At 40.7% G+C, this 9,429-nt stretch overlaps 1 pseudogene; it reads right to left on the bottom strand.

Moving 5' to 3' along the window:
- Positions 1-7,293: 7,293 nt before the first annotated feature.
- On the bottom strand, positions 7,294-7,839 carry LOC136167524 (keratin, type II cytoskeletal 6A pseudogene; annotated as a pseudogene).
- Between the last annotated feature and the right edge of the window lie 1,590 nt (positions 7,840-9,429).

Below are 9,429 nucleotides of genomic sequence, written 5' to 3'. Positions count from 1 at the left end.
GCTCAGCTGAGAGACTGTTGCCCACCTGTAGACAACCACAGAACAAGGCTAGATTGCCACTTGATCCATGACCCAGGGCAGAGGGTCTCTGCCGTGGCTTCAAAGTAGCAGAATTATTATAACAGAACTGGCTCTTGTTGTTCTTAGGGAATTTTCCTTTATTTTTTATTTGTTTGCATACAGATAGGACCTGGTTGAAAAGCCTGATTAGCCAAATTCTAGAATAAGCTTGTGTAAACTTGGTCTAAAAGTCTGTTTCTGTCTAATAGTAAAAAATCATAACATGACACAGATATCTGGAAAGGTTTGAATAAACCTCTAACATCGATCTTGCTTGTATAGAATTTTACAGTGAAAATGGTTTTTGGATATCCTGTCACAAAAGGAGAATGTTCCCAATCAGAACTACCTTCATGCTAATCTGAATGTCATATGTCAACTTGGACCATTTTTCAATCTCTTTTTTTCTTTTTTGCCAATAGCATTTCAAAGCAAAGTCTCTACTCTGTTCAGAGGTTTTATTAGTTTATTTCATTGACTTATTTGATAGCATCATTTTATTTCAACATTATGGAGATACAATTTACAGACAGTCAAAGTCACCATTTTGAGGTGTACAGTTTTATGAATTTTAACCAGCATTTGTTGAAAGTTCTTCAATGGATCCCAAATATCTTTGAGTAAAAGGAAATCCACTCCAACTCATTAAGCACCACATGGTTTTAAGTCCATCCACCAAGATCTGGAATATTCCTTTTCTGTACCCATCAGCTTGACTGATACACCTCAGATGTTGTAACAAAGTGATAGCTTTATGGCAAAAATTGGTATTATCGCAGAGAGGGATCAAACATTTCACCTTCCTACCAACTATGCTCTGTTCCACTGGATCAGTGCAGAGTTTTCCCAGTGGTGGGTGGGGGCTGTGAAGGGAATCTCTGAGAGAGTCTCAGAGATCAGATGGGGATCAAGTGATGGAGATGGAAAAACAAACACCTCAGTTATCAGATCATGCTGATGCAGTTTCCAGGAACTCAGCTTCATTTTCTTTCTTAATATATTTTCAAAGACTCCATTTGAAAACTTGTTTTTTATTGAAATATAGTTAAATTACAATGCTATGTTAATTACTACTATATAGCAGTGACTCAGCTTTATATGTACACATGTACATTCTTTTTCATATTCTTTTCCATTACTGCTTATCATAAGATATTTAATATAGTTCCCTGTGCTATATAGTAAGCCCTTGTTATTGTTGTTGTTCAGTCACTCAGTCGTATCCAACTCTTTGCGACCCCATGAACTACAGCACGCCAGGCTTCCCTGTCCTTTACCATCTCCCGGAGCTTGCTCAAACTCATGTTCATTGAGTCAGTGATGCCATCCAACCATCTCATCGTCTGTCATTCCCTTCTCCTCCTGCCTTCAATCTTTCCCATCATCTTTTCTAATGAGTCAGCTCTTTGCATCAAGTGGCCAAAGTATTGGAGCTTCAGCTTCAGCATCAGTCCTTCCAATAAATAATCAGGATTGATTTTCTTTAGGATTGACTGGCTTGACCTCCTTACAGTCCAAGGGATTTTCAAGAGTCTTCTTCAACACCACAATTCAAAAGCATCAATTATTTGGTGCTCAGGCTTCTTTATGGTCCAACTCTCACATCTATATGTGACTACTGGCAAAACCATAGCTTTGACTATATGGGCCTTTGTCAGCAAAGTAATGTCTCTGCTTTTTAGGATTGCTGTCTAGGTTTGTCATAGCTTTTCTTCCAAGGAACAAGCGTCTTTTAATTTTATGGCTGCAGTCACCATCTGCAGTGATTTTGGAGCCCAAGAAAATAGAGTCTGTCACTGTTTCCATTGTTTCCCCATCTATTTGCCATGAAGTAATGAAACTGGATGCCATGATCTTTGTTTTTTGAATGTTGAGTTTTAAGCCAGCTTTTTCACTTTCCCTTTTCACCTTCATCAAGAGGCTCTTTATACCAATTTGCATCTGCTAATCCCAAACTCCCACTCCTACCCTCTGCCACCACCCACCTACCCTCTTGGCAACCACCAATCTATTTTGTATGTCCCTGATTTTGTTTCTGTTTCAAAGAAAAGTTCGTTTATGTCATATTTTAGATTCCACATACAAGTGACATCATATGGGATTTGGCTTTGTCTTTCTGACTTATTTCACTCAGTATGATAATCTCTAGTCGCATGCATGTTGGTACAAATGGCATTATTTTATTGTTTTTTATGGCTGACTAGTATTCCACTGTGTATATGTACCACATCTTCTTTATCAATTCATTTGTTGATGGACATTGAGATTGCTTCCATGTTTTGGCTATTGTGAATAGAGCTACTATGAACATAGGGATGTACATATCTTTTTAAAGTATAATTTTGTCTGGATATATACCCAGGAGTGGGATTGCTGAATCATATGATAATTCTATTTTTAGTTTTCTGAGGAACCTCCATACTGTTTTCCACAGTGGTTGAATCACCAACAGTGTAAGGAGGGTTCCCTTTTTCTACTCCCTCTCTAGCATTTGTTATTTGTAGACTTTTTGATGATGACCATTCAGACCATTATGAGGTGGTACCTCATTGTATTAATTACTTTGATTTGCATTTCTCTAACTATTAGTGGTACTGATCTTTTCATTTGCCTATTGACCATCTCTATTTCTTCTTTAGAGAAATGTTTCTTTAGGTCTTCTCCCATTTTCCGATTGGGCTGTTTTTATTGTTTTTTTGTATGAGCTGTTTGTATATTTTGAAAACTAAGCCTTTGTCAGTCACAGCATTTGCAAATATTTTCTCCCATTCAGTAGATTGTCTTTATATTTTGTTTATGGTTTCCTTTGCTGTACAAAAACTTGTAAGTCTGATTAGGTTGCCTTGGGAGACTGACCCAAGAAAATATTACTACTATTTATGTCAGAGGATGTTTTGCTTATGTTCTTTTTTAGGGGTTTTATGGTGCCATGTCCTGTGTTTCAGTCTTTAAGCTATTTTGAGTTTATTTTTGTGTATGGTGAGAGGACATGTTCTAACTTCATTGATTTACACATAGGTGTCCAACTTTCCCAACATCACTTGCTAAAGAGATTGTTTCAAAGACTCCATTTTGAGAAAAAGCCAAGTGGCAGAAAGCCACATAGCAGTTGATAGTCATCCACCCACGGAATAACTGAGTATCACATGATGTTAACCAACAGAGTTGGGTATGAGACAGGTTAAGTCATCAGTGGGGCTGAGAGGTGGTTCTCCAAAGATGAGGATCATTGTGTGGGATAAGAAAATTTCAGAACCAGTACATGATCAGTAATACAATCTCACACAGAATCTTTTTATTAGAAATCTGCTTTCTTCAACACAACAAAAGAAAGCAAAGAGAGCAGGGATATAACTGCACCTGAGAGGGTAGTGTCACCATTTAGGGACACTGCAGAAGAAAATAACTTATTCATTCTGTGGGGAACTCTTGAGTCTTGTTATAGTGGATAGGATAATTAAAATTAAAGGGAAGAGTCCCTGCTCTGATAGCATGATGTGGATTGAGTTTCAGTTTTCAAGGGTGGCATAAGTCATTTTTTCCCCAGAATCATGGTAGACTGATGAAAATGGTAAGATGGGAACATCAATAGGATGTCTACATATCTCCATGACACTGACTGCTAACCTTCTGAAGGTGAATAAGGGAAGCTCAGGTGAAGTTGGTATAGACAGAGGAAATAAGAATTTTAAAATTTAAACTCTAACTCATAGGCCAAGAGAAGTCAGAAGCAGGAGAGAGGCAGCATCCTAAGGAATGGGCAATGCAGTTGAATAGGAGAGCTGAGACAATGTGGGACCAAATACCAATAGGATGACTTTGGTGCTTTTAGATCTTCTTGCTGGAGGAGGAGGAGGCGGTGATATATTTGATGGTAGAACTGCTGCCCCCAAGGAGCTAAAACCAGCCCCCCATGGCTCTGCCACTGTCAGAACTGAAACCACCTCCAAGGCTGTGACCGCTGCTGTAAGGCTAGCCGCTGCCACTGTGCAGGCCTAAGCCACTGCTGACACCACTGACACCGCCATAGCCACTGGAGATGGTGAAGTGCATGTGGCCATTGTCTATCTCAGATCGGTCTCTGGATCATGTGGGCTGAGCCCAGCAGTCTCCTGCTTGATTTTGTGCAGTTCATCCCTTTGTCTGTTTATCTTGGCCTGCAGCTACTTATCCTGTAGTCCAGGACAGAGAAGACGTGTGTATGGGCGGAGATGCAGTGTTTCTGGACTTTCATGTGCCAACAGTGGCTTTCAATTCCCAGTCCTCTAATAAACTCGTACCAAATGACGTGACTTCTTCTCTAGAAAAAATATATGGCACAAGATTATTTGCTGCTGCACAATTGAATAGTTCTGTTTGATCACTGAGCATCTAGTTTTTCAATTAACTAGTGATGTTCTTTGTGATATTTAAGGGATTTCATAATCAGAAAGAGGTTGAAGGCAAAACTCAATAGGGCAATGTCATTAAACTTTTTTCTTTTTGTTCAGTAGGCCTTATTGCAAATTCTTATTGTCTACATGAATGGAGCAATGACAGACATCCTATGAGATCACCCAGTGTCTTTGTATTTTAGACTCCACTCAAAAAAGTGCAGTTAAGCTGGTGCAGCTGAGTGTAACCAACTGTGGGCAGAGAGTCAGGGGCACAGAATTCCTCTCCCATTGCTGGAAACTGCTCACCTTCATCTGGTATAAGGACTTAGCCTCATTTGAGCAATCTTCTCTATAGGCCTTCACCCTCAGAGATGATGCTATCTGGGTCCAGATTATGGTGGTTGTCCATGAAGAAGACCATGAAAATGTCTAAGCTCTGAGATTGCATCTGAGGGCACTCCTACGAGATATGGATTGTCAGTACCTCTGCTTCCAGTGATACATCTATGAGATCCACCCCCCAGCATTCCATCCACTCGGACCCTTAAGCAGAAAAATAAACAAACAGGGTGAGGAGCTCACCATCTCAAAGTAGGAATGTAAGAGAACAGCTTGATTGCTAAAGGTACTTATCTTGGTGTGCAGTTCAGCCTCATTCATGCAGCATCTACCTCCTGGGAGAGGAGGAACAACTCAGACTCAGCTGACTCCCACTCCCAGCCCATCCAACATCTTCTCTTCTCAGATGTGGGCTCTTCTAGCCTTCAACAAAAGGATAGGGACACCTACCATTGCTAAGCTCACTTTCTTCAGTGTTACAAATTGATTTGGTGCTTAGGGGATGAGGAGAGATGCTTGAGCAATTCATAAAGGATTTCAAAAGAACCTGTCCTGACCCAACATTTTTGGGTCAATTACCCAATGGATAATTATTGAATGGAACTGTCAGTCCAAGGAGCCTGAGAAGTGACTATTCTCTCATCTTTTCCCCTAGTATTGGGGATATGTACTTGATAATGAAGTCTATTGTCCATTTTGTTCATATTTTTCTTAGGCAGTGTATTTATTTTTAATTAATTTTTATTGGAATAAAGTTGATTTACAATGTTGTGTTAGTTTCTACTATACTGCAAAATGAATCAGTTATATGTATACATATATTCCCTCTTTTCTGGATTTCTTTCCCATTTAGGTCACCACAGAGCATCGAGTAGAGTTCCCTGTGCTGCACTGTAGGTTCTCATTAGTTATTCATTTTTTTAAAAAACTTTTTATTTTGTATTGGAGTATAGCTGATTGACAATGTTGTGATAATTTCAGGTGAGCAGCGAAGGGACTTAGCCATACATATACATATATCCATTCTCCCCCAAACTCCCCTCCCATCCAGGTTGCCACATAACATTGAGCAGAGTTACATGTACTATGCAGTAGGTCCTTGTCAGTTATCCATTTTAAATACAGCAGTGTGTATACGACCTTCCCAAACTCTCTTACTGTTCCTTCCCCCTTCTTCCCCCCCAGCCCCAGGAACCACAATTTCCTTTTCTAAATCTGTGAGTCTGTTCCTGTTTAGACAACAGTTTAGAATTTCCATTTCCACTGGATATTTTTTCTTAAGCAATCATGCCCACAACTGAACCTAGTCACTCAGCAGACTAAGTGTGGGTTTCAGAAAGCTGAACTATTTCTCTCCTATAATCTACTTGTTCTTGAAATTCTCCACCAGACCCTGCACGTGTCAGTTCCCCACCAGATCCTGCATGAGCTCTGAATCTGGGCTGTCACTAAAAAAACAGAAGATAATCCTTCCACTCCCTGGGGTTGTTGATGTACTGCTCAAACATAGTCACGAGGGTCAGCCTCGCAGGCTTGGATCCCTGCTCCTGAGGGAGGGTCCTCTTGGTGTCCAGGCCCTTGTTTCTCCAGGAACTACATCTGGAGGAAGGCAAGAGAGTCATTTGCTGGCCCTAGAGAGCAACAAGTGTTGTCTTACTAGGTTTCCAAGAAGGCTGGAGTGGTGTCCATGGTGCTGAGCTACTAAGAGAATACAGAGACTCAGATTGAGAGGTTTGCTCCCCTAATCTTCTTCCTTCTAAACTGACAGATCTCGCTGATGAAATTCCCCCATGGATTTTTGAGCTGTTCCTGCCCTATAAGTAAGGGTGCCTATATCAGTGAATTTTCATCACTTCCTGTCTTTATTTTAGCAAGCAGAATCAAAATTTCAGTTTAAAGTGGTTTTTATCTGATATAATACACAAAGCTTTTATTTTCTAGTGGATTTCAGTAAAAGGGATGTTAAATGTTATCTAATAATTAAATACTAATCTAAGCTCACATTTAGTGCTTGTATCTCTTCTAAAGCATTGCTGTAGGTGGCCATGCTCTGTCTCTAGAATAACTTCTTTATAAAAGCAAATTATAAATATTTACACATCTCAAATATTTTTTGTCATCTGTATGGAAATTTTTTTTTTTTTTTTACTTTCCTTCTCTTTTTTTTTTCTTCCTACTAGAAAAGTGGACCAGAACCTCAAAGTAGGTAGTGACTGGCCTTTTCTTTGTATCCCATTGTAGACCCATTAGTGGTAAGTGTTTATCTATTTCATTCTTTCCTTTTTCTCTGCTTCAGGGTTATCAACAGTTGACAATGTTTCCTAGGCAGGAATGAGAGAAATGTGCAGGATCTAAATGATTTCCATCATCTCCTGCCTGTGATACACATGGAACCTGTCCTGCATGCCAGTAGAGATCTCCTCTGAGTCCTCTCCTCTCTTTCCCCCAAGTCTCCCCCTGATAGGACATTAGTTGGCTCTCTTGGACACTCTGCAATCCCCACTGGGGGCAGATGCTCTCAGCTCACCTTGTCAATGAAGGAGGCAAACTTGTTGTGGGTCTTGATCTGCTCCTGCTCCTCAGTTCTCACCCGCTGGGTGGTGGGGTTGATTTGCAGGTTGAGAGGAGTCAGGAGACTCTGGTTGACAGTCACCTCTTGGATGCCTCCAGGGGGGCACACAGGGAAGCCAGTACCACCAAAGCCACCTCCAAAGCCAGCTCCACCACCGAGCCCAAAGCCACTACCAGCCCCAGCACCAAAACCAAATCCACTCCCGGCTCCACCTCCGAAGCCATAGCCAACTCCAATTCTGCCGCCATATCCGCCACTGATGACACAGCTGCCCCCTGCGATGGAGATCCTCTTGGAGCCCCCCAGGCCATAGAGGCTGCGGCTGCCAAAGCCAGCTCCTCCACACACTCCAGCGAGGCCGCCACTGCCCCTGGAGCGGGACAGGGACACGCTGCTGAAGCCAGAGCGGCAGACCCCAGGGACTCTGGCTGAGCCGGCACTGAAGCCCCTGCGGCTGCTGCTTTGGGTCTTCACAATGGATTTGCAAGACATGGTTCCTGAAGAAGAGGTTAAGAAGGGTATGAGAGGAAAAGTATGAGGTGGGCTTCCAGTAGCTAGTGTACAAGGAAGAATGGGTTGGACTCAGTCCTGGAAGGTGAGCCTGAGATTGGGAAGGGCTGGGCTTTATAAACAAGGAGATGATACTTGGGTTATCATAAAAGATAAGAACTAAGAAGGCTGCTTTATGACTACCTTTAACAAAGGGAAAAATTCTCCTGCCTTTGATCTTTGATATCAGTACGAGACTATTCCTCAATTAACTGAGGCTAGGAGTTAGACTTTGTCTCAAAGGTTCAATATGCATTGAATTATGGATTTTAGAAATTTTATGAATTTATGCATTCAATATGCTTGTGTATCAGAATGTATATGCCCATTACCTTGATTTTGCAATTATTATGTCAAAGCCAGCTTTGCTTCATCCACAAGTCCAATCTGATCTTTTATAATAGCTGAGAACTTGGAAATCTAAGAGCAGTCTATTGTTTATGCCCTAACAGAGAGATTACCATTTTCCCAGTGATTACAAATATGTTAAATTTGACTTGCTCTTCCCATTATGTAAAAATAAACAGATAGAAAAGTATGAGAACAACATAAGAGGTCCTTATTGATCTATTATGAATGGGTGCCCGTTACCCAGATTTTGCAATTATTATCTCAAGGTCAACTTTATTTCATCCATAACTCCACCCACTTTCTTCATCCATCTTAAATTATTTGAAAGGGAATTCCAGAAGGAAGGTCAAAGAGTTTCATATTCAATTCAGTGTTTATGTCTAAATGATAGGCTCTTTAGAAAATGACCAAAATGCTATTTTTATACCTTAAAATTTTAACAATAATTCTTTAACATCAAGAAGTTTATTGAACATTCAAATTTCCCTTTATTCTTTTTTTTTTTCATTTATTTTTATTAGTTGGAGGCTAATTACTTTACAATATTGTAGTGGGTTTTGTCATACATTGACATGAATCAGCCATGGATTTACATGTATTCCCCATCCTGATCCCCCCCTCCCACCTCCCTCTCCACCCGATTCCTCTGGGTCTTCCCAGTGCACCAGGCCTGAGCACTTGTCTCATGCATCCAACGTGGGCTGGTGATCTGTTTCACCATAGATAATATACATGTTTCGATGCTATTCTCTTGAAACATCCCACCCTCGCCTTCTCCCACAGAGTCCAAAAGTCTGTCCTGTACATCTGTGTCTCTTTTTCTGTTTTGCATATAGAGTTATCATTATCATCTTTCTAAATTCCATATATATGTGTTAGTATGCTGTAATGTTCTTTATCTTTCTGGCTTACTTCACTCTGTATAATGGTCTCCAGTTTCATCCATCTCATTAGAACTGATTCAAATGAATTCTTTTTAATGGCTGAGTAATATTCCATGGTGTATATGTACGACAGCTTCCTTATCCATTAGTCTGCTGATGGGCATCTAGGTTGCTTCCATGTCCTGGCTATTATAAACAGTGCTGCGATGAACATTGGGGTGCATGTATCTCTTTCAGATCTGGTTTCCTTGGTGTGTATGCCCAGAAGTGGGATTGCTGGGTCATATGGCAGTTCTAT

The sequence above is a fragment of the Muntiacus reevesi genome, chromosome 4 (genome assembly GCF_963930625.1).
Source record: "Muntiacus reevesi chromosome 4, mMunRee1.1, whole genome shotgun sequence".
NCBI lineage: Eukaryota > Metazoa > Chordata > Mammalia > Artiodactyla > Cervidae > Muntiacus > Muntiacus reevesi.
The sequence above is the reverse complement of the archived record's forward strand: the minus strand, read 5'-3'. Positions and strand labels throughout refer to the sequence as shown.